Source organism: Panthera onca, chromosome D3, assembly GCF_046562875.1.
Source record: "Panthera onca isolate mPanOnc1 chromosome D3, mPanOnc1 haplotype 2, whole genome shotgun sequence".
NCBI lineage: Eukaryota > Metazoa > Chordata > Mammalia > Carnivora > Felidae > Panthera > Panthera onca.
In genome coordinates this window covers 43,191,589-43,217,884 of record NC_138350.1, presented here as the reverse complement: position 1 = coordinate 43,217,884, position 26,296 = coordinate 43,191,589, and the positions used below count along the sequence as shown (strand labels likewise).

Sequence of the window (26,296 nt, the reverse complement as noted above, 5' to 3'; positions counted from 1 at the left end):
CTATTTTAGTAACATGTTTAAAGCAGATTACAAATCTCCTAGTAACCATGTAGTCACAGTTCTTCTTGAAAAAAAATTGTTTCTCAGCAGCAGTTGGTCCTGAAAGGCAATGTATTTGGTAGAAACAAACTTTTACACTGAGATGTATTATTTTGTAGGCAAGTATGTGAATTTTGACTTGCAGTATGCTCATTGAAATGTATTTGGTTTTCTGAAGGATAGTTCCTCACAAAGTTAAACACAGGTTTAACAAAAGTTTTAAAGTCCTGTTAAGGATTTCCTAAGAGTTCTCATCTCACTTACTCCCATTTTACTTCTGCTTCTCTGTGGTCACTACTGCTGCGCAAGAAGCAATTTTGCAAGCATTTATATGGCTGTGAGCCATGTATGAGTCAATTAGATTGCCTATTTTTTAAATCTCTCTAACAGTTTATAGAACAGACTAACCCCTTCTCTCACACTGCATCAGGCCTGGATTCTGTCCTTTTGAGGAAGAATACATTAGACAAAAAAAAAAAAAAAAAAAAAAAAAAAAAAGGCATCTCAACGAGATCAGAGCAGAAAGTATCAAACTCTTCTCCCTTTCCCCCTTTTAAAAATGATATACAAATGCCTCTTGAGATCTATTTGAAACACATGTGCAATGCTCAGAAAATAGTAATCCATCAGTAACAGGGTCTAACAGATTCCCCTATTCCTAGATACCCCCACCCCCAGCCCCTTATTCTTCTAGATTTGTTTGTTCTAAATTCACTAAGCCATGTTGCTTATCAAAATTGCAATTAACTTCCCATGAGAAACCCACTGTCTATGAATTCGGGTCTCTGTAGGTAGAAGAGAATGTCAGCAATGTGAAACATAGTCTGTTTAATATCATCCTAGGCCAGTACTTAACTGAACTAAATATAATGGACTAATAAAAAGAGTAGCGTGGATAATACATAAGAAAACAGGAGATAGAAAAAAAATGTTTTTAATTGTCTCTGGGGGCAACAGACTTGCTTTCCTTCCTCTTTACTTCCTTCCTTCTGCCCTTCATTTCTATGTGCTGATGAAACTTATATTAGCATTAGTTTGTATTCCTTAAGCACAGGGCAGATGCCTAGGCCACTGGTGATGAGAAGTAGGCTAATAGTGTGCTGAAGAAAAATTCAACCTGCAATTTCTACCTCATGTGTTTGCATCATAGGAACTACTTGGTTTGCCTTGATAAGATAATTAGATGCTATTTTTTTCTACATATACATTCCATATTAGATAATACAGCAATTGATGTTGGCCATTAGCTACATCCAGGTACCAGGTACCTGGGATTGTACCTCTTTTTGCTCATCAGTACAGCCCAAGAATCTAGCAGAGCATGGCACAGAATAAGCACTCAATAAATATTGAGGAATAAAGTGGCTTTAGTTTACTTTTTCTAAACATTTACAAATGCCAAAACTATTTGCACTTACCCAAGCATACCAGGTTCTCCACATCTCTCTGGATTTTGACCCATTGATAACCCAGTGTAGAATTTCTTTTAATTAGCTTTTTACCTATAGATTCCTACTTAGCCCTCAAGTTTCAGATGGGGGAATAATGCTCCTGTGATGCTTAGGTGGACTCCTCTGTTTCGTGATGTTTCTTCCTACACATAGCACACAGCATCTTGTATATACTGTTCTCTTCTGGCACTGGGATTGCTTATTGGCTTAAGAGAATACCCTTTCTTTAGGCTATGAATTCTTTAATGGAACATATCTTTTCATCATTGTAGCCTCAACCCTAGCATGGGTCTGATTTGTTGGGATTCAGGCAATGTCAATTCAATGGAAGCCATTTCCTTTCATATCCCAAAAGGAAAAGTGAGATATCTACTCAAGAAGTTGGGATATAATCTGATGCATCTCAGAGTAGAAACATGACACAGTAAGGCCCTTGGGAGCACAAAGGAGAGCATGGTTATTTCTTCCTGAATATCAGGATTAGATTCTATAGAGAAGGTAACATTTGACCTGTCCTTGGGATAATGAGGAGCTCACCAAGTGGATAAGGTAGAAGACAGAACACTGTGAGCAAAGACATCAAAATTTAAAAGTACACAGTGCAGCACTGTAATTCTGCTTCCAGCTAAGATGGAATAACAGGAACCAGATTTATCCTCTCACCTGAAGCAACTGGAAATTTCATATTTCATAAAATATATGAAATGATGGTTTCAAGATATTATACACAGGTAACAAAGGATAATGACAGATGCAAAGTGGAAAACAAGTAACATGAGCCTCATGATTGGCTCAACTTACCTAGACAGAGTTTCCAGGCCATGGTTCAAGGAGAAGGAAACTTAGGCAGGGCCTGCTTGTTTCCCTGGGTTGAGGGGAGCCAGGAGTCTCAGGAGACCAGGTGTCTATTGTTTACAACAAAATATACTGGAGCTACAAAGAGAAAGAACTCCAGAGACTGAAAAGATTTTCCCCTGGAGTCTTCAGCTGAGTACTGATTAACATTTACATGTGAAGACACTATCTGAGGCTGGGGAAAGAACAACCAAAAGGTTTAAAGGGAATAATCCCTGGAGTTAATCCATTGATGGAAATACTTCCTTGTCCTGATTCCAGAGTAGAAATCCTCATAACTAACAGAATATTGGCCAGAAAGGTTTTGCCTCAGTAGTGGGACAAAATTAGCCATGGATTCAAAGCCGCTCTAGTTGGACCTACCAAAGCTCAAAAGCAAGATCTGTGTACCAGTTTTCTATTGCTGTGTAACAAACTGCCACACATTTAGCAGTTTAAAGCAAAACCAAATTTATCTCACAGTTCTGATGGATTAGGAGTCCTGGTATAGGTTAGCTGGTTCTGCTCAGGACCTCACTGGGCAGAAATGAGGTGAGGGTGTTGGCTGTGGCTATGGTTCTCACTTGAGGCTTGGAGTCGTCTTCCAAGATCATTCAAGCTGTTGGCAGAATTCACTTTCATGTAGTTGTAAGACAGAGATCACTGTTTTCTTCCTAGGTGTTGGTGTGGGACCACTTTAAGTTCCCCAAGGGCCCTCATAGGTAACAGACCAGTGGGAATGTTGTCTCTAATGTTTATCATCTGTATCTTCTTTTAAAGTCTCTTCTGATTTGGTCAGGCCTACCCTGGATGATATCTCAATGCCTGGTTTAGTTCTAAATGTATGTAGAGGAGGGGCGCCTGGGTAGGTTAGCTGGTTGTGTCCGACTTCAGCTTGGGTCATGATCTCATGGTTCATGGGTTTGAGCCCCACGTCGAGCTCTGTGCTAACAGCTCATAGTCTGGATCCTGCTTCGGACTCTGTCTTCCTGTCTCTCTGCCCTTCCCTGCTTGTGCTCTCTCGCTCTCTCTCTCTCTCTCTCTCTCTCAAAAATAAGTAAACATTAAAAAATTTTTTAAAAATGTATGTAAAGGAAATATTTAAGACAATTGCATTAAAACTGGGAGGGTAAAAGGATATAAAAATAAGCATGGTTTCTGTACTTTTTTTGAACTGGTAAATTGTCAACACCAGTAAACTGTGAAAAGTTGTACACATATAAAATGTAATACCTAGAATAATCACTAAAAAAGCCTATACAAAGAGATATATGCAAAAAAATACCACACATACATAAAAATGCAATTATAAAAATTGTTCAAGTAACCCATTAGAAAGCAGAAAAAAAGAACTCAGAGAAGCAAAACAAAAAGACAATAAACACAAAACAAAAAATGAAATGGCACATTTAAGTCCTAAAATAACAATAATCACATTGAATGTAAATGATCTAAAGCACAAGTCAAGGATGCCTGGATGGCTCAGTCTGTTAAGCATCTGACTCTTGATTTCAGCTCAGGTCACAATCCCATGGTTGTGGGATCGAGAACCAGTCAGGCTCTGTACTGGGTGTACAGCCTGCTTAAGATCCACTTTCTCTCTCTCTCCTTCTCTCTCTCTCTCTCTCTCTCCCTTTGCTCCTCTGCCTCTCACTCCTGTTCTTGCTCTCTCTAAAAAACAATAAAACACCAACTATAGAGCTAAAATATTCAAGATAATTTGGTATTGGTAGAAAAATAGACAAATGGATCAATGGAACAGAATAGAAAGCCCAAAAACATAGTTAACTGATCTTTGACAAAGGAGCGAAGGCAGTAAAATAGGAGCGATGATAGTCTTGTCAACAAATAGCCCTTGAACAACTGGAAATCCACACACACAAAAATGAATCTGGACACAGACTTTACACCTTTCATAAAAATTAACACAAAAAGGCTCTCGTGTAGGGGTGTCTGAGTGGCTCAGTCAGTTAAGTGCCTGGCTCTTGACCTTGGCTCAAGGCATGATCTCATCATTCATGAATTCAAGCCCCAGATCAGGCTCTGTGCTGGTGGTGCAGAATCTGCTTGGGATTCTCTCTCACCCCCCTATCTTTGCTCCTCCCCTATGTGTGCTCTCTTTCTCTCTCAAAATAAATAAATAAACTTTAAAAAAAAGGATCTCATGTAAATATAAAATGTAAAATAACTATAAAATTCCTAGAAGGGAACAAAGGAGAAAATCAATGATCTTGGTATGGTAATGACTTTTTAGATAAGACACCAAAGGCATGATCCATGAAATGAATAATTGACAAGCTGGACTCCAGTGAAATTAAAAACGTCTACTCTGAGAAAGACAATGACAACAGAATGAACAGACATGTCACAAAATGGAAGAAAATATTTGTAAAATATCTGCTAAAGGACTCTTATCCAAAATATACAAAGAATCCTTAAAACTCAACAGTAAGAAAGTGAACAATCCAATTAGAAAGTGAGCAAAAGACCTAAACAGACATCTCACCAAAGAAGACACACAGATGGTAAATAAGTAAATGAAAAGATGCCCAAAAGTGTATGTCAGTAGGCAATTGAAAATTGAAGAAATGATGAGATACCACCACACACCTGTTAAAATGGCCAAAATGTGGAATGCTGATGACATCAAACGCTGACGTGAATATAGATCAACAACGGCTCTCACTCACTGCTGGTGGAATGCAAATAGTACAGCCACTTTGGAAGACAGTTTGACAGCATCTTATAAAATTAAACATACTCAAATATAATCCAGTAATCACATTCCTTGGTATTTACCCAAAGGAGTTGAAAATTTATATCCACACAAAAACCTACACACAGATGCTTATAGTAGTTTTATTCATGACTGTCAAAACTTGGAAGCAACCAATGTCTTTTAGTAGATGAATAGATAAACAGTAGTACATCCAGGCAACGGAATATTATTCAGCACTAAAAACAAAGAGCTATTAACCCATGAAAAGATATGGAGGTGAATTAAATGCATAGTACTAAGTGAAAGAAGCCAATCCAAAAAGGCTACATACTATGTGATTCCAACCATATGGCATTCTGGAAAAGGCAAAAATATGGAGGGGGACAGTAAAAATGTCAGTGATGTCAGTGGTTATGAGGGAGAGAGGCTTGAATAGGCATAACACAGAATTTTGAGGGCAGTGAAACTACTCTGTATGATACTATAATAGTGAATACATGTCATTATACATTTGTCCAAACCCATACAATGTAAAATATCAAGACAGAACCCTAATGTTAACTATGGACTTTGGGCGATAATGATGTGTCACTGTTGGTTCATCAATTGTAACAAATGTACTACTAGGGGTAGAGGTGTTAAGTGGAGGAACATCTGTATTTCAGAGGCAGGGATATAACTATAGGAACTTACTGTACTTTCCACTCATTTTTTCTGTGAATCTAAAACTGTTCTAAAAACTGAAATCTATCAAACTTTTTTCAAAAATGAAGATATTTAAAACTGCTATTGTGAGTTATTTAGTACGTTTTACAGCATGTCTGTATGTGATTTCTTAGCCACTGAAATGGTTTAGTTCTTCAAATTTTTCATACCTTTATAATGTTAGAGGATACCATACTTCTATTAAAATATCAGATAAGAATATTCCTTCAAGGCATAAGAACTATAAAAACATACATATACTCATGAGATATGCAGTATAACTATACACACCGTATATTTTTGAAAAACCCTAAAAATTATATAAATATTTGGTCCTTCATACTAGATACTAGAGGAAGGAAAATTTTTTTAGCTTCCTCTTTTAATACAACTGAAAATAGTACAGAGTCTTTACTTGTATATTAAGATAGAGACACATACACAAATACACTTAAACACAAGCAAATTCACAGACTATGAAGTCAGAGACCTTGTTCAAATTATGCTTCTGTCATATACTAGCTTCTTGACATGTATAAGTTAAATAATATTCTGAGGCTCAATGTGTCTTTATCTTCAAATGGAGATCTGTCAGAGGGTTATGACAATTAAAATGAGATAATCAGATAAAATTCTAGAAATATACAAGGTACATAATAAGGGCTTACTAAACATTGATAAACATAATAAATATTCATTACAATTACAAATATTAACTGTTATTACATTTATCCAACACCTTTCTGACATTTTATTCCATGTAATTTATGAAGTTTAAAATAAATAATATATCTTAGTGAAAAACTTGTATTTGTCTCTTTACGAAAAAAGTTAAAAAGTACTTATAATTAAAATTTTTAATCTTTTGGAATGCTTCTATTTAGAAATCAGATAATTACATTTTAATAGTGAGAAACTCAATAGCAAAATGAACAATTCACTTATAAATAATTGTGTTTTTATTTTTCACAAATGCCAATTCTTGGTCATTATGAATGCATTCTCCCTCTCCTAATTGCCTATTCAGTGAAAATGCATAAAACTCATTTATTTAGAGTGCAAGTAGTTGAGATAATCAAATAATCGAAAACATTTTACTCTTCATATTTGCAAAGAAAATCCCAATCAAAATTAATTCCAAATAGGCAAGCTGATTTTGAGAACTTTAAAATAAAAAAAAAATTTTTTTTAGATTATGCTTTCAACAGTGTTTCTTACAGATTCTATAAACAGGTGTTCATGTCAGTACATGGTGTTCAAAAATATGATGTTGAACCCACTAAAATCTTTAAGTTATTCTGAATAATGTAAGGAATTCATTATTTTTTTTTTTGTCAAACTCATATTTCAAAAAAACACATACACTGTATGTGCAGAGACTTTAAACTATGCTTTCCAGGGTAAAATAGGTGAAGAGGACTAAGAGGTACAAGCTTCTAGTAATAAAATAAGGAAGTCATGGGGATGTAATATATAGGATAGGGAATATAGTCAATAATATTTCAATAACTTTGTATGGTAACAGATAGTAACTAGATTTATCATGGGGATCATTTTGTAATGTGTAAAAAATACTGAATCACTATGTTGTACACCTGAAATTAATGGGATATTATATGTCAATTATGCCACAATAGAAAAAAAAGTACTATGGGTGGTGCCTGCATGGCTCAGTCAGTTGAATGTCTGACTCTTGATCTCAGCTCAGGTCTTAATCTCAGGGTCATGAGTTCAAGCCCTGCATTAGGCCCACTTTAGGAAAAATACTATGCTTTGCATAGACTAAAAAGCTGTATTATACAGTAAGACTGTATTCTAGCTGGCCTTATCTGAAACAGAAGTTTTATACACATATATGCATGTGTATATATATATATATGTATACGTGTATATATATGTATATATGTATATGTATATGTGTATATATATATATACATATATGTATATATATACATATACATGTATATATATGTATTTTTTTTTTTTTGAGCTATAGTGATGATTGAATATGAATTCTGAGAAGTTGAAGACTGGTATATAGGGGTGACATATTTTAGAAATGGCTAAGGAAAGATATTTAGCTTTTCAAATTTAGTCTTTAAAAGATAAGATGTACCATGTATGCTCATGGAAATATTTTGTCTTCTTAAAATACCTTTAAGTGGACATGGATTCATTGAAAATGATATGGACAGATTGAATCATTTTGTTGAAAATAGAAAGCAGAGGAATTAATATAAAGGATAAAGGAGTTTTAAAAATAATTTGCTTATGGGGTGCCTGGGTGGCCTAGTCAGTTAAAAGTCCAACTCTTGATTTCAGCTCAAGTCATGATCTCATGGTTCCTGGGACTGAGCCTTCCTTGCCTTGGCTTGAGAGATGGAGCCCTGTGTCTGGCCACATGCTGACAGCACAGAGCCTGCTTGGGATTCTCTCTCTCCCTTTCTCTCTGCCCCTCGCTCTCTCTCTTTATCTTACAAAATAAATAGATAAATTTAAAAAATAATAGTAATAATTTGCTTGCAATCTGTGTAAGTCAAATCATTTTGCTATATGCTCAAACTTATACAATACTATATACCAATCATATTTCAACAAAACTGAAAGAAAAAATTTGCTGAAATGCCAACTGCTTCTTTTCATAAAGTGAAAAAGGAATTTGAAAGAAATATAAGCTAAAGGAAGACATCATCTTTCCCAGTTAAAACTAGGTTATTAAGGTAATAAATCTTATTGGTACTATAAAAAGCAATATTAATAACCAATATTAGAGTTTTATAGTTTATTAAATTATTTCTTATCAATTATCTTATTTGTTTCTCACAGCAATATCTGAGGCAGGCATTATCATAATTCCCATATTCCAGATGAAAAATTTGAGACTCAGAAAGCATACTCCCCATTTTCATCATTTAACTTTTCTGATGAATCACAAGAAAGATAATTTTCCCTTTCTCTAGGCAGTTAAGAGTTGTTTTCTGGGTTAGTGATTTTTTTAAAAGTCCCATGCTGGGGAAATAATGGTCATGTATAGGTGGCAAGGAGATACTATTTCCTACACATTGACACAGCAAACTATGATGGCCAATGCTGCCTTGTTAGGACTAAAACCAACCTTACAAAACTCTCCACTATTCTATAATCTGGAAATAGATATTAAGTCGATCCTGGCTCCCTCAGGAATTTAGCTTGGCATTTAGGGAGTGGGAATGTGTGTACTCTGGCATTAGGGGTCACTCTGATGCTCAGTCCCTCTGATGTTTACTAGAACATTAGTTAGGAGGGAATACAGGACAAGGAAACAGGCCAGAGGTCCCAAAATGTAAGATAAAACACAATAAGGTGTCCTAAATAGGATTTCAATTCATTCAATCTACTATTTCAAACCACCACCATAGAATGCTTTCTAAAATTTTTCTTTTGCTAATGTGAGATTACCTTGTATTTGGAGGGCATATGTTTCAGTCGCCACACAACTCTCAATTTGTTCTGCAAGCCAAATAGTTCTGCTTTTAGAAACATGTAAACTACTGTAGTTATCTAACAAAATCACATTAAGATATATCACTGGGTGGAGCAGGGAAGATATGTGACTTGAGACTATGAGATGGAGTAATTCCAGTTTATGAATCTGGAGAGCTTATAATGAAGATTTGGAAAGATAAGTATTAGCAAGGATAAAGAGAGACATTACATAATCAGAAATGGATTACTCTGGACACCTGGGTGGCTTAGTCGGTTGAGCATCCGAAACTTGATTTCAGCTCAGGTCATGTTCTTGGGATTGGTTCATGGGATTGAGAGCCCCATTGGGCTCTGTGCTGACAGCACATAGCCTACTTGGGATTCTTTCTCTCCTTCTGTCTCTGCCCCTCCCCTGCTCATGCTCTCTCTTTCTCTCTCAAAGTAAATAAATAAACATTAAAAAAAAAAAGAAATAGGTAACTCATCAAAAAGATGTACCAATCCTAAATGTGTATGTACCTAACAAGAGGGCATCAAAATATATGAAGCAAAAACTAATAGAACTAAACGGAAAATTCCACATTTATATAAGGAGGTATCAATACTTCTTTCTTAGAAATCAATAGAACAATTTAATAAAAAACCAATAGAATATAAAAGAACAATACCATCAATCAACTTGATCCTATTTACATTTATAGAATATTCTACCATCAGCATAATAATTTTTTCAAATGTATATGGAACATTTACCAAAATAGACCATAGTCTGGACCATAAAGCAAATCTTAACAAATTTAAAGAATTCAAACCATACAAGAATACGCAAATTCATAGAGACAGAAAGTAGGCTAGAGTTGCAAGAGACTGGGGGGAAGGAAGTTTTTGTTTAATAGGTTAAGAGTTTCTATTTGAAATAATTTTTAAAATTCTAGAAATAGACAGTGGTGATAGTTACATAGCATTGCGAATGTGTGTAAAGTCATTGAATTGTACACTTAAAAATTATTAAAATGGTAAAACTTTTTATGTATCTTTTACCACAGTAGATAAAATCAGTTGGAGAAAAATTCACATACACAGTATGTTAGCTGACCAGAACAAAATTAAGCAAGAAAACAATAGAAAGATATGAGTAAAATCCTCAAATATTTGGAAGTTAAACAACACATTTCTAAAATAAACCGAGTACCAGGGTGCCTGAGTGGCTCAGTCAGTTAAGCATCTGGCTCTTGATCTTGGCTCAGGTCATGATCTCACAGTTTGTGAGTTGGAGCCCCACATCAGGCTCTGCACTGACAGTATGGAGCTTGCTTGGGATTTTCTCTCTCTTCCTCTCTCTCTGCCCCTCCCAAGCTAGTGCTTGTTTTCTCTCTCTCTCTCAAAAATAAATATTTATTATTTTTTTTGAAAAATGTTTATTTATTTTGAGAGAGAGAGAGGCAGAAGGAGAGAGAAAGAGAAAGAGAGAGAGAGAGAGAGAGAGAAAGAGAGAGAAAATCCCAAGCAGACACCATGCTCAGAGTGGAACTCCATGTAGACTTTATCTCACTCTGTCTCTCTCTTAAAAATAAATAATAAACATTAAAAAATTCTTTTAAATCCTCAAAGATATATCAATTCCACACAAACTCTACCAGAAAATGGTAGAGAAAGGAACCCTTCCCAACTTATTGTATGAATCTAGCATTACCATGATAATAAGCAAAAAATATAAACAAAAGAGAAAAGGAAATAAACATAATATAAACATAGACACACACACAAAAAAACCTTTAAAATATTTGTAAATTGACTCCAGCAATATGTAGAAAGGATAATACTTCATGATAAGTTTGGGATTTACCCAAGGAATGGAAAGTTGGTTTAATATTTTACATTCTATGTAATTTACCCATATAAATACAATACAAAAGAAAAACTACGCAATCATCTCAAGAGATGCAGAAAAAACATCTATTATTGAATTTTTAGAAAGCTTATCAAATCAAAAAAAAAAAAAAAACTTCCCATCTTAGCAGAGGATACCTGTAACTCACAAAATGATGAAAAACTGAATTCTTTTCTTTATGATAAGGTACAAGGGAAGGATGTCCACCCTCATTGCCTTTATCTAACATCGTACCAGAGGGCTAACCCAGTGCAATAAGACAAGAAAAAGAAATAATATAAATACATATTGAAAGGTAAGAAAGAAATCTCTCTCTATTGACCAACAGCAAATAGAGAATGCCAAAGAATGTATAAAACAGCTATTGGATCTAATGAGTGAATTTAGGAAAGTCATAAGATTATACTTTACATATAATATGCAAACATTAATTCTACTTCTGTAAAGTAGCAAAACCTATTAGAAATTGAAATTTGAAAACTATATGATAGTATAAAAATATGAAATATTTAGGTATAATCTAACAACATATATGCTAAAAATTATAAATTATTGATGTAAGAAGTAAAAGGGGACCCAAATAAATAGAGAGTACACTGTATTCATGGATTGGAAGGCTTTTTAGAATATCAATTCTCCTCAAATTAATCTATAGTTTTAATGTAATCTCTATCAAAATCTCAGCAGAGTATTTTGCAGAGATTAGCAAGTTGATTCTAAAACTTCAGAAACAAAAGACCTACAATAGCTGAAACAATTTTGAAATGGGAAAACACACTATTTGATTCAAACTTACTATAAACCTACGGTTGTCTAAACAGTGTAATACTAGTAAAGGAAAAACATATAGATCCATTGAACAAAACAGAGAGTTTAGTTTCATACAAATTGGTCAATTGATTTTTGACAAGGTTGCCAAAGAATTCAGTGGTGAATACTTTTTCAGCAACTGGTGATCAAACAATTTGACACCCACATGCAAAACTAAAAGAAAATTATCTTTCTGTTGTTGATTTATAATACAATTTTATTATGGTTAATTAACATACTTTGTATTATTTTATTTAAATTTGTCACGATTAGTTTTTGCTTCATGTATTTTATGTAAAGTCTCCTTATTAGGTGTGTACCGTACCTGCTTAGGATTGTTATGTCTTCTTGGTAAGTGACCATCTTCTTAATCTCTAATGGCCTTTTTTATCCTAATAATATTCCTTGTTTTGAAGCTTACATTGTCTGATATTAAAATAGTCACTCTGGCTTCCTTTTGCTTATTGTTTGCATAATACATCTTTCTCTATCCTTTTACTTTTAACCCATCTAAGTTTTTTTTTAACGTTTATTATTTTTGAGAGAGAGAGAGACAGAGAGAGAGCAAGCAGGGAAGGGGAGAGAGAGGGAGACACAGAATCAGAAACAGGCTCCAGGCTCTGAGCTGTCAGCACAGAGCCCGACGTGGGGCTCAAACCCACAGACTGCAAGATCATGACCTGAGCTGTTGTCAGCCACCCAACTGACTGAGCCACCAAGGCACCCCAGACCTATCTAAGTTTTTATATTTAAACCGGGTTTCTTGAGATGAACATGTAGTTGTTTTTTTGTTGTTTTTTTTTAAATTTTTTTTTTAACGTTTATTTATTTTTGAGACAGAGAGAGACAGAGCATGAACAGGGGAGGGGCAGAGAGAGAGGGAGACACAGAATCTGAAACAGGCTCCAGGCTCTGAGCTGTCAGCACAGAGCCCGACGCGGGGCTCGAACTCACGGACCGTGAGATCATGACCTGAGCTGAAGTGGGACGCTTAACCGACCAAGCCACCCAGGCGCCCCTGTAGTTGTTTTTTTTTAATCCACTAGGACTACTTTGATCTTTTAATTGGTGTGTTTACTATTTACATTCAATATAATTATTGGTGTGGTTGATTTTAGGTTTACTATTTTGCTATGTATATTTTGTTCCCCTTTTCCCTCTTTTCTGCTTTCTTTTGGATAGTTTAAATAGTTTGAGTATTACACTCTATTTTATGTATTATATTTTGTTATTCTCTCTGTCTCCATTTCTATCTCTCTCTTTTTCTGTTTTTTTCTAGGGAAGAGTTTCTCAACAATAATACTATTGATATTTTGGACCAGATAATTCTTTGTTCTGTACAGCTGTTCTGTGCACTGTAGGACGTTTAGCAACATTTCTGGCCTCTACCCACCAGATGCCAGTTACACATTTCCCCCACTGATGGCTGTCTCCAAACTGCCAATTGTCCCCTGATGGGCAAAACTATTGCAAGTTGAGAACCACTGCTCTCGATAGCAGAGTAGAAATACTTAACATTTCAGAGTCTTCTTAAGTAATGTTTTAATTTTAAGTAATATGAGAAATTTACAACCCCATAAATCCCTTAATCTCTACCCTTTATTGCATAGTTGTCACTGTTCTAAATTAACATGCATTTAGAACCCCATCAGACATGAAAACTTTTCTTTCAATAATTACACATATTTTAAGGAACTTTTTAAAAAATGGTCTTCTATGTTTACCCAGATATTACTGTTTTTATTCTTCTTTCATTCCTAAAGTTCCAGGTTTCACCTGGTATTATTTTCCTTCAGTCTGAAGAACTTCCTTTAACATTTCTTTTAGTTGGTCATGTGTTCTCTAACTTAGTTTATCTTCTTCTGAGAATATCATTATGTCTCCTTCATTCCTGAAGGATATTTTGCTGAATGTAGAATGCTGGGTTAACGATTTTTTCCTATCATTTTAAAAATGTCATTCTATTGTCTTTTGGCCTCCATGGTTTCTGATGAGAAGTCTACCGTCATTGTTAACATCATTGTTCTCCTATATGTGATATGTCATTTTTCCTTAGCTGCTTTTAAGATTTTTTCTGTATATATTTAGCTTTCAGAAGTTTGATTATAATATGTCTGGTTCTGGTTTTCTTTGAGTTTATTCTGTTTTTGTTAACTAAACTTCTTGAATATGTAAGTTAATGTCTCTCACCAAATTTAGGAACTTTTCAGCCATTGGTTCCTCACTTTTTTTTTCTGCACCAATTTCTTTATAGGACTCCATTGTTACAAATGTGAGACTTTTTTTAAAATATGAAATTTATTGTCAAATTGGTTTCCATACAACACCCTGTGCTCATCCTAACAGGTGCCCTCCTCAATGCCCATCACCCACCCCCCCCTCCCTCCCACCCCCTCTACCTCCCACCCCCCATCAACCCTCAGTTTATTCTCAGTTTTTAAGAGTCTCTTATGGTTTGGCTGTCTCCCTCTCTAACTTTTTTTTTTCCCCTTCCCCTCCCCCATGGTCTTCTGAGATGGCCAACAGGCACATGAAAAGATGCTCAATGTCACTCCTCATCAGGGAAATACAAATCAAAACCACACTGAGATATCACCTCACACCAGTCAGAGTGGCTAAAATGAACAAATCAGGAGACTATAGATGCTGGAGAGGATGTGGAAAAATAGGTTCCCTCTTGTACTGTTGGTGGGAATACAAACTGGTGCAGCCACTCAGGAAAACAGCGTGGAGGTTCCTCAAAAAATTAAAAATAGATCTACCCTATGACCCAGCAATAACACTGCTAGGAATTTACCCAAGGGATACAGGAGTGCTGATGCATAAGGGCACTTATACCCCCATGTTTCTAGCAGCACTTTCAACAATAGCCAAATTATGGAAAGAGCCTACATGTCCATCAACTGATGAATGGATAAAGAAATTGTGGGTTATATACACAATAGAATACTACTTGGCAATGAGAAAGAATGAAATATGGCCTTTTGTAGCAAAGTGGATGGAATGGGAGAGCGTTATGCTAAGTGAAATAAGTCATACAGAGACAGATACAAATGTGAGACTTTATCAAAAGTCCCATGACTCCCTGAAATTCAATTCCACTTTTTTCTCTTTGTTCTTCAGAACTATCTTTAAGTCCACTCTTTTCTCTGTCATCTTCCTTCTGCTTTTGAGCTCAACCAGTAAAATTTAAATTTCAAAGATTGTATGTTTTAAAACTGTTTTGTTCTTTTTTTGTAATTTAATTTTTTTTGCTGAGAACTTTACCTTTCAAAAATTTTATTTAATGTGTGTTTACCTTTACTTCACGGAGCTTATTTTAGTATCTCTTGTTTTAAAGTCTTTGTGTTATAATTTCAGCATCTGTGTCATCTTAGGGTTTGCACCTGTTCATTGTCTTTCCCTGAAGAATTGGTCACATTTCTTAGTTCTTTGCTTATCAGGTAATTTTGGAATGTATTCTGAACTTTTTAAATATTAAATTGTGTAGATATGAATACTGTTAAAATACTCTAAGGGATATCATCATCATCATCATCATCATCATCATAATCATCAATGTTTTAGCAAGTGGTCAATCCAGTTAGCTTCAGACTATAAGTTTTTAAAATCACTTTCTAGACAGCAGGCAAAACGACTGGGTGTGCAACGTCTTGCTCAGAAATCTCCATCAAGAATGCAGATCCTTCATGCCCCCAGGAACTCCAGACTTCCCCATGCTGGAGTCTGAGCGTCTCTCAGCCCATGGCTGCTGGGCTGCCTGCACCAACTTCTTGTGCACTAGAAAGGGAATTCTACTGTTTGCTGAGATTATATTGTGCCAGGTGATTCTAATCTGGTTCAGTATCTCAACGCCAGGATACTCTTCTCTGTTGGTGGTTGAGATGGTCTGTGCTGAGATATTCTTTGTCATTTACATATGTGATCTACACACCAAGATACAGTTCATTCACTGGCCTTGGACTAATTTCTCCCGAGCCCTCATTGCAGCCATCCTCTACCTGATCACCTCCATTGTTGTCCTTGTCGAGAGAGGAGATCGGTCTATAAATCATTGCAGGGTCACTGGGCCTCATCCCTACGTGCCCTTGCGGTAATAAAGACATACAGCAGCCCGAAATGACTGTGCAGATGTTCAGTGTTGGTGGACTCCCTTTATTTCTCTTTGATCTCTGGTTGGTGGTTTAATTCTTAGTTCAATTCTCAAAGCTTTTGCTATGCAGCTTTGGGTCTGTCCTATGCAAATGCAGCTCAAGAATAAACTAGAATCCAGTATAGTTTTTTACACAGTATTAAGGCATCCTCTTCACCTCTTTCCAGGTTTCCTCCTATGCTTTCTGCCCCCACAGAGACCCCTTTTCCCAGTTCTTTTGTGCAGAAAGGAGAGATTTCTTTTTAGAGGTTTAACTGCTTATATCACGGCTGCTGAGCATTTCTGCACATGGGGCCCACCCTTGGGACAAAGCCACTGGAAAAAGGGTGGGGGGAAGGGGCACATGGGTGGCTCAGTTGGTTAAGCCTTCGACTTTGGCTCAGGTCATGATCTCGAGGTCTATGAGTTTGAGCCCCACATTGGGCTCTGTGCTGACAGCTCAGATCCTGGAGCCTGCTTCAGATTCTGTGTCCCACTCTCTGCCCCTCCCCTGCTCTCTGTCTTTCTCTCTCTCAAAAATAAATTAATAGTAAAAAAATTTTTGAAAAGACAAAAGAAACAAAAGGTGGGGAGGGAACAGAAAACTCATTTTCAAATGTGTTGCTTCTCAAGTTTTGACTCCACTTCACAATCTGCCTGATTTCCATTTATGTTTAAGAGTCCTCATGGGGCACCTGGGTGGCTCAGTTGGTTGAACGTCCGACTTCGGCTCAGATCATGATCTCATAGTTCGTGGGTTTGAGCCCCGCGTCGGGCTCTGTGCTGACAGCTCAGAGCCTGGAGCCTGCTTCCGATTCTGTGTCTCCCTCTCTCTGTGCCCCTCCCCCACTCACACTCTGTCTGTCTCTCCTTCAAAAATATAATAAACATTAAAAAAAAGATTTTGTTTTAAAAGAGTCCTCAGGTCATTGTTTTTGTGTATTTTGTCCAGAGCTTTTTAGTTGTAATCAGAGAGATAGGCCACAGTGGGTGCAGTCTCATTTGGTCAGAATTGGAAGCCATATTTTGAGAGTAGATGTAAGAAATACATTTCTTTAGGATGTTCCATAATGGAAGAGTAAGGTCTTGGAGATCACACAGCCCAATGGAACTCCCTCACTAGTTGCCTGGGGTAGGAAGAGGGTAAGGGTGCTAAGTATAGACAACACCAATCAAGTATATTCTTAAAATAACTGACCAAATCAGAATTCAAGCATTCTAGTTATGCTGAGACATCTTGATGCCCTTTCTCATACTCTTCTTCAGTGGGTAGTTTGCACAAACATCCTTTAGTGATGTCTAGGATAGTGATTTAGAAATTGTGCTATTCAGAGCTTTAGGCATTCCATAGAGCCTGTTCAAGGCCAAAGTAGTAGGGAGAGGGTATACTCTCTGAAACCACTCCTTGCTTCAATTAAAGCAGTACACTTTTATCTGTTTTTCATATTAGACTGTGTCATAACATGTCATAACAACTAAGATTTACATTGGTAAAAAGCAAAAAAAGAATCATAGAAAGCCACCAGTTTGTGGTAAAGATCCTGGGACTGATTAGCAGTTGGCCATAGGTAATGGTGCTTTCCAACTCTTCTCTGATGCTCCTCTAGATAGGAAGTACTGAGGACTTGTCAGGGATTGCCTGGGGCACTAGGGAGGGCTCCATGGTAAAGTGTTTCTGCTTCCCTAATTTAAAGTTGTGGTCTGAATCCTAGAAAATACTTTAGTTGTCATTAGCTTTTGTGCTTTTCTCCCACACTGCCATAGCAAACTAGCTTTGGTTGACAACTTAAAGTTATCAAACCAAGATGATACTGACCTATTTTATCCCTTTGGAGAATATTTGTGTTTCATGAGAATCTTGAGAATGGCAAATACTTAACACAAATTGTTTTAATACTTGCATTTAAGGTATCAGGCCAGTAGGGGAAGATACTCTTCCCTGGGTGTCTTATAATACCCAGGTTATATAAAGTAAGTCAAACAATCATGGACCCACACCTCAGGGTTAGAAAAATGGCTGAGTAATAATAGCATTTAATAGTTCTTCTCCCAACTTTCTATTAAATATTCACTAAGTAGAAAGATGAAAATGCACAACAAACTCCCAAAGACTAAAAGTCAATCATAAAAGACATTTCTGGAAATATTCCTATTATTAAATTTTCAATAGTGCCAAATTAAGAAACAGAATTGATATCTCAGGCACACAGCATCTTTTGAAGGAAAGCACAGCCAGAAAATAGGTAGAAAGAATTCTGTGTCATACTTCCCCATGATTTCCCTCACTACTGCCCATAGTTTGGGAACACAGAGCTTCACTAATGAGAAAGATAGGCAGCCATGGCCTTCACTGTGTGGAAACAGACTTCTGAACAGAGTCCCTTCCTTTCATAAGTGTCTCTCTTAATTAATTCAGTTTCTATAATCCCTAGCACATAGTAAAGCTAGGATAAAGAGAATGGATATCTTGGTATATTTAATACTCTCAAAAGTAAAGAATTTCAGGTCAGGTAGAGGAACACTAAAAGTAGTGAAAACTCAGGGAGGGGTAAAGTTGTCATGCACCACTCAATGTCATTAAAGAGGAGTCAATACAGTTAAATTCTCTATGTTAAACATCCTCTTTCTAATAGAGAATCAGGAAGTGATTCTATCTCATTTCAGAGGAAACACACAAGATAAATGCCTGTTAAGCAATAAAAACTGGAATAGGCCGGTGCATATCGAATCACAGACTATTAGAGAAGGAGAGTCAATCAGTACCTAAGTTAGATGAGGGAAGTAAACAGCAAAACTCCTCACCTTATCTTTTTTCAAACTCTGGGCCTAGATATTTTTTTCCCACCTCCAAGTTGAGAAAATTGTGAAAGGAGTGGGACCTATGGAATACATTAAAAAAAAATTTTTTTTTAACGTTTATTTATTTTTGAGAAGAGAGAGACAGAGCATGAGCGGGGAAGGAGAGAGAAAGAGTGAGATACAGAATCTGAAACAGGCTCCAGGCTCTGAGCTGTCAGCACAGAGCCTGACACAGGGCTCGAACTCATGGACTGCGAGATCATGACCTGAGCCGAAGTCGGACGCTTAACCAACTGAGCCACCCTGGCACCCCCCCAATGGAATACATTTTTGCGTACAAGACAAGAGAAATAATCTAAGAGTTTTTAAAAAGTTTTCATCTTCATCTACTACTGATATACTACAGGAACAAGAAAAAATATTAGAAGGCTTTAAAAAAAAAACATGTCCATTGAGAATGAATAGATAAACAAAATGAATATATATGTATATGAGTATATATGTATAATGAAATATTATTTAGCCTTAAAAAGGAATGACATTCTTACATACGGTACAATATAGATGAAGACATTATGTGAAGTGAAATAAGTCAGACACAAAAGAACTGATGTTACATGATTCCACTTGTATGAGGTACCTAGAATAGTTAAATTCACAGAGACAAAATATAGAATAATGGTTTCCAGGGGCTCAGAGGATGAGGGAATGGGAAGTGGTTGTTTAATGGATATAGAATTTCAATTTGAAAAGATGGAAAGTTCTGGAGATGGATGGATGGTTGCACAACAATGTGAGTATACTTAATATCATTTTACTGTACACCTAAAAATGGTTAAAATGGGGGGTGCCTGGGTGGCTCAGTCAGTTAAGCGTCCAACTCTTAATTTTGGCTCAGGTCATGATCTCTCAGTTTGTGGGATTGAGCCTCACATCTGGGCTTGGGATTTTCTCTCTTCTCCTCTCTGTCTGCCCCTCCCCTGCTCTCTCTCTCTTAAAATAAACAAACATTTAAAAAAATTTTTAAGATTAAAATGTGAAATTTTATGTTATATATATTTTACTACAATAAAAAATGTCACAAAATGTATAAAACTAAAGAAGTCAGTCACAAAAAAGTATGTACTATATGATTCCATTCCTGTGAAATTCTAAAACATGTAACCTAATCCTTTTTTTATAAGTTTTATCTATTTATTTTAAGAGAGAGAGCATGAGTGGGGGAGGGACAGAAAAAGAGAGAGAGAGAGAGAGAGAGAGAGAGAGAGAGAGAATCCCAAGTAGGCTCCATGCTTTCAGTGCAGAGCCTGATGTGGGGCTCAATCCCACAAATCATGAGATCATGACCTGAGCTGAAATTAAGTCAGTTGCTTAACTGATCGAGCCACCCAGGTGCCCCAACACATAACCTAACCCAATGGTAATAGAATTAGTCTATGGTGATCGAAATCAGAATATTAATTAACCTTGGTGAGGGATTTATGGATAGGGCGAATGAGGAAACAGTTGGGAGTGTTGAAAGTATTCTATAGTTGATTTGAGTATTGTTCACATGAGTGCATTTTATGTAAACTCTATTGAGTTGTACACACAATGTTTGTCCATTATACTAGATATAAGTTATGTCTTAAAAAAATCTGTGTCTATGAAATACAGGCTATTAAAAAATAGAGCAGGCCAAATTGAAATAAAAACAGATTAGGGTGAGAAGAAAACAAACTAGACAAGGCTTCAAGGAACCCAAAATTTAGAAATGCAGTAACTCAAATAGAATCCATTCTGGAATCAGTATATAGCCGACTTCTTGGTGCAGAAAATCAAATCAGTGTTTCAGAATAAAAACTCGAGAAGCTTTCCCAGAATGTAGAAGACCAAAGAAATAGAGGTGAGGACAAAGATGAGATCCTAATTACCAAGAGTTGTTCCAAAAGAAGAAAATAAGAAACGGAGCATGTGCAGTAAACTTAGACAAAAATTTTACTTTACTCAGGTAAAGAAAGACCTGAGTCTTTTAAGGTGTTCTCGTTTTCGGGAAAAATAAAATTATGACAAGAGATCCACCTCTAGAATTATCCCAGTGAAGGTTTTGAATTTCAGGAATCCTACAAGAGCTAAGTAAGAAAATGCTGCCAGTAGAGCAGCAAGACACAGGTTGGTCTTCTAATTTCCTCAGTAGCACTAAGTCTAAAAAAGTCTAAAAGAGTAAATCTAATTAATTTTTAAGGCAAAAATTTGTGGACCCAAAAAACTGCCTATCCATGTTTTCACTGATGTGTGAGGAACAACAGACATTGTTAGAGAAATGCTAGATCTCACCTAAGTATTCTTCATTTTAAAATTATTTAAGGTTTTACTTTAGACCACTCAAAAATGAGTAAAAATTAAAATGCAAGAAAACAGATTCTCTACAAGGACTGGAAACAAATATAGAAGTCAAACATACAGAAATAAATCAAATTGTTATAATGTAGTTACAAACCTGAAGATAATATTGTCAAACTTGAAAAAAAGGATTGTAGTATTTTCAGAAAAGAAGGCGGAAAGATAAAGTTGGGCAGAAAATGTGCCAAGTTTCCTGTGCAAATAGGAAGTTCTCAAAAGTTAGTTTTATTCTTAAAATTTGTAATCATAAAAATGCATACTCAGCATTATGTTTAAAGATAACTATTAGTAGACTAAAAATAAGAAATCTTTATTCCAAAATCCAAATCACTGCAGAAGCAAAAGGAAAAATAAGTTCAAGATTATATAGAAAAATATAGGAAGCAAAGACCATGACTAAGTAGGAATTTAAAAAAGAAAAAATGAATGAAAGCCATGGTACCTATGAGACTTTCTTTTTAAAAAATATTGTAGAGACCATATAACTGAAAGAAGAATCAAAATAAATAGGAGGGACTCGTGCATGAAAGTATTAATTGCAGCATTGTTTGTAATAGCAAAAGACTGGTACCAACTTAAATGTCTATTAGTAAGGTACTAGTTAAATAAATTGTTGTGCATGTAACAAGTGAAGTACTCTACAGCAGTTAAAAAGAATGAGTTTTATATTTACTGATACAGAACAAAATCTAAGGCACATTGTCAAGATGGGGCGGCAGTGGGGGGGACGGGTGGGAAGCGAGACAGAGAAAAGTCTATATAACAAATATGATTGTGCACCTATGGAAAGAATACAAGAAACTGCACAGCTGTTCCCTTTTGTGTTAAGGAACTAGTGGCTTCTGGACAGAGGTGGGAGGAAGAATTACTTTTCATTATGTACCATGTTGTATCTTTTGGATTTATATGTCATATGCAAGTATTAACTATCCAAAAAATAATTATGTAAAATTTACAGAATATGGATTGGAATAAGAACTCCTTCTTGACCCCTGTAAGTACTTAAATTCACTGTATGTGTATGATGCTGAAGTTGCTATATTTGGCTTAGGTACCGGGAGAAGTAGAAAAAATCAGTTCATGGACAGAGGAAAAAGAATAAAATAGACCGACAAGAAGCAGAGATGAGAACCATTTTGGCTTGGAAAGACTAGAGAGTATCATTGGTTCCTCAGAGTTTCTCAATTCTTTTGTTCTATTTTATATTTTCATATTTTCCAAAATTTTAAAAATAAGTATGTACTATTTTTATAATGAAAAGTATGATTGTTGCTTTTAAAGTCCTAGCCTATGCCCTAGGGAATGAATAAAGCAGCAATGACAAGAGCACATAAACCAAAACAAATGTATAAATTCAACTAGCAGAATATTTATACTGTCTGCAAAAGAAGGGGTGGGGGGTAAAGGGCATATATAGAGTATATATGGGTAATATTTATATGTTGATGGGTGGGTATGAGGAATCAATGCCTCTATTCCAGTTACAGAGATTTTAGGGAAAATGTTATATTTCAGGAGGGCTTGAAATGATGGAAGAGAGATAAAAATAGTGAAATGTCAGAAAGACATTTTTCTCTTTCTAGGTGTTTGGTATGGAAGTCAAAGTTGAGACTGAAGAGGAGTGATAAAAATTGTGACAAATAAAAAAGGGAAGTAAATATGGGATGATGAGCCTATTGATGCCAAAAAAGGCAATTCTCCAATTTAAGGGCAACAAAGAGGGAGATATAAGAACCTAAAAGGCAGTGGGTCAGAAAGCACACTTAAGTCTAAGGACTCAGTGGAGTGGTGCTGGGTAGGAGGGTGAAATTTGGATGGGAGGCTGTTGCAAAAAATGAGAAAGAGTATGTGACCATCTGTATGTATCCGTTATTATCTCCTTGATCTAAGCTTCCCTCTCTTACTGTGGTCATGCACCCACATCTCAGGGGTTCCACAAACGTAACAGTCCCCGTCCTTGGAAAAAATTGTACTATCAGTTATTTGCATGCTTGAGCTTGTGAGTATGGTATCAGTAGGGTCCCCAAGATGGCAATGACGCAGAGCAGGAAAGTAATTGTTTTACAGAAATCTGTTTCTTTCTATTTCTGCATTCTGTTTCTAGGGTCAATGCAAGTATATTTGCAGTTGAATGGAACAGAGCTTCTAGGAAATAAAAAACAGATGTTGGAGGAAGGCATTCAGGGTGAGTCAGGAGAAGCCCTTAAGGCACTCTGTGCTCACGGCTGGCCCTACACTTTTCCTTGCTTTTATCTCGATAGACACTGGAATTCCCAACTCTGCCTAGGCTGCACCAAGGCTGTAGTGGATTTAAAAATGTCAAACTACACTGACTCCCAAGCCTGAATGTCCTGTGGAAAGAAAAGAATAGTTTGACTGATCTCATAAAGAGTACCCTTAGGCAAAGGAACATATTCTTCCTGATTCACTTCTCAGATGTAGAGAAATATGGACATATAAACTACTTTGGGGTAAATATTAAGCATATAAAACCAAGTTCTTAAAACTGAACCTAAATTTTTACAACTTTCTGTTTATTAAAGTAGTTCAGAATCAAGTGAAATCGTTTTACATTAAAGAAAATTTTAATGCTATTTTGGAAAGTTGTATTAAATATAGTAAGTATCAAACTTGTTTGGAAATTTTAGCTAAAGTTTCTATAGGAACTTAGCCACATCACATTCTTAACACATTTGTGGTATGCATTTTTGAAATTACTTGCAATTTGCGGTACTGAATTATAATTGATATGCAATTTACACTATGTACCTGATTATTAGTACATTTTTTAGACAGCATAAGACATTACGCACTAAATTGAGAAAATATAAAAATACATGTAAAAATGTATTTATATGGGAATATAACTTCATAATACTTTTTAAAATCCAGAAGCATTCATTAATTTGTTTAAAAAGACTTTATATTTCTTTCTTTTTTTTTTTTTTTAACGTTTAGTTATTTTTGAGAGGCGGGGGAGAGGCAGAGAGAGAGGGAGAGAGTGGATCCAAATGGGCTCTGCGCTGACAGCAGACAGCCTGATGTGGGGCTTGGACTCACGAACTGCAAGATCATGACCTGAGCCAAAGTTGGACATAACCAACTGAGCCACCCAGGTGCCCCTACATTTCTTTTGAATAAAGGTTTTGTTGAAAACAGTAAACATGCGTTAATTGTCATTCTTTTACAATACTTCATTGTGGACAGCTTCCTTGTATCGTGGGAAATACAAAAAGTATGAAAGGTACTCCAAATACATATCTATATACATATCTATGAATGATTCTTTGCCTGAAACCCAACTGTTTGGGTTATTTATTGCTGACAAACAGCCCCAAAACTTAACGGCTGAAATTAGCAATCATTTTATTATTTCTTCATGATTCTACTGTGTGGGCAGTGGTTGGAGGGATTAGCTTGTTTCTGTTACATGTGGTGTCATCTGGGCCTTTCAGATGGCTAGGGGCTGATGGAATGGCTTGACTTGGGTCATAAGTCTGGAGTCTGTTTTCAGGGTCTGCTGGATTCCTGTTGCCCTCCATGTGATTTCTTCATGTGGTTAGTTAGCGTGGGTTTCCTCACACCAAGATGAGCTCAGTTTAGTTGGATATCCCAGAGCACTAAACTGTTGGTTGCCAGGCAGACTCTCAAAGTTGGGCCTGATCCTGGCACAATGCCATTTTTGCTGCATTCTGTTGGTTAGAACAGCTCACAAGGCCCCAGCCCAGATTCAGTGTAGGAGGTAACTCCAGGAGGCCATGCATCCTGGGAGACATGGTTCACTGGGGACCATCTTTGGAAGCTAGCTACCACATCAATGCTTATGAAAGAAATTCCATAAACATAAAACTGAGTCTCTTTCCTACAAAATAACCAAAGGCAAAAGAATGCTGAACTTAACTGCCTTTCACTATTCACAAGTCTACACTCAAACCTTTCTGATTTTTCCATGATTTCTCCCAAATATGCCACAAATTGTTTCAGCACTACAGTCTCTTCATTGGGTCCTAGCATGAGTCTCGTCTAAATTAAATGTTTCCAGATGTTTGAATTCCCAAAACAGAAAAATTAAGATATAACTAGCTTTTTGTGTTTCCATAGAGATGCTAACTCTGTAAGTTTAAATTTCCAAGTAAGAATACTAAAAACTGTGCCATTTACTATTACTCTTGCTTCTTAAAGGAAAGGAGATTTAATTAAAAAAAAAAAATAGTAAAGAATTTCAGACTGAATGACAGTCTTAAATTAGAACTGCTTACTTTGTAAAACATATTATAATAATATGTCTTTATTCTCATTTTGTTGCATGCAGGTCAGGAAAACTCCACCAAGAAGTACCACTGGTTCTTGGACCCAGTGTTTAGAAACCTATAGTTAAGCCACTGTTATTGAACATTGTCAAGGTCCTTTTTATTCTGAACCTTGCTGAAATCATTTCACATTTTTGCCTAGGAACTATGATCATACTGCAAATTTTATTTACATAGAATCATTTAAATCTGTGCTAATGTAAATAATACAGTTGTGAAATACTTATTATTATACTAGGATTGGATAGTGTTAGCATACTCAGCTGTTAAGAATGGGGACTCTGGAATTTGACTGCCTCTGTTCCAATCTGGATCTGTCATGATCTTGAGCAAGTAACAGATCTTTCTACACCTCAGTTTCCCCATCTATGATGTAGGTATAATCATAGCAGAATTCTTTTGAAGTTTTAATTAGATTCTATGTAAAAATGCATAGAGTAACTCCTAGCACATGGAAATGCTCAGTATGTATATTATATTCTTATATATACAAATCAGTATTTTGCATTTGCACTTAGGATCTTAATATATACCTTTTTAAAAAAAATTTTTTTTTTAATGTTTATTTATTTTTGAGACAGAGAGAGACAGAGCATGAACGGGGGAGGGTCAGAGAGAGAGGGAGACACAGAATCTGAAGCAGGCTCCAGGCTCTGAGCTATCAGCACAGAGCCCGATGTGGGGCTCGAACTCACGGACTGTGAGATCATGACCTGAGCCGAAGTCGGATGCTCAACTGACTGAGCCACCCAGGTGCCC

The 26,296-nt window shown here is 36.1% G+C and overlaps 1 long non-coding RNA gene across 1 annotated transcript in view; it reads right to left on the bottom strand.

The window, feature by feature from the left end:
- LOC144613840 (uncharacterized) overlaps window positions 1-26,296 on the bottom strand; it is a 37,648-nt gene that overhangs the window by 9,085 nt on the left and 2,267 nt on the right. The gene's annotated exons all lie outside the window — the stretch shown is intronic.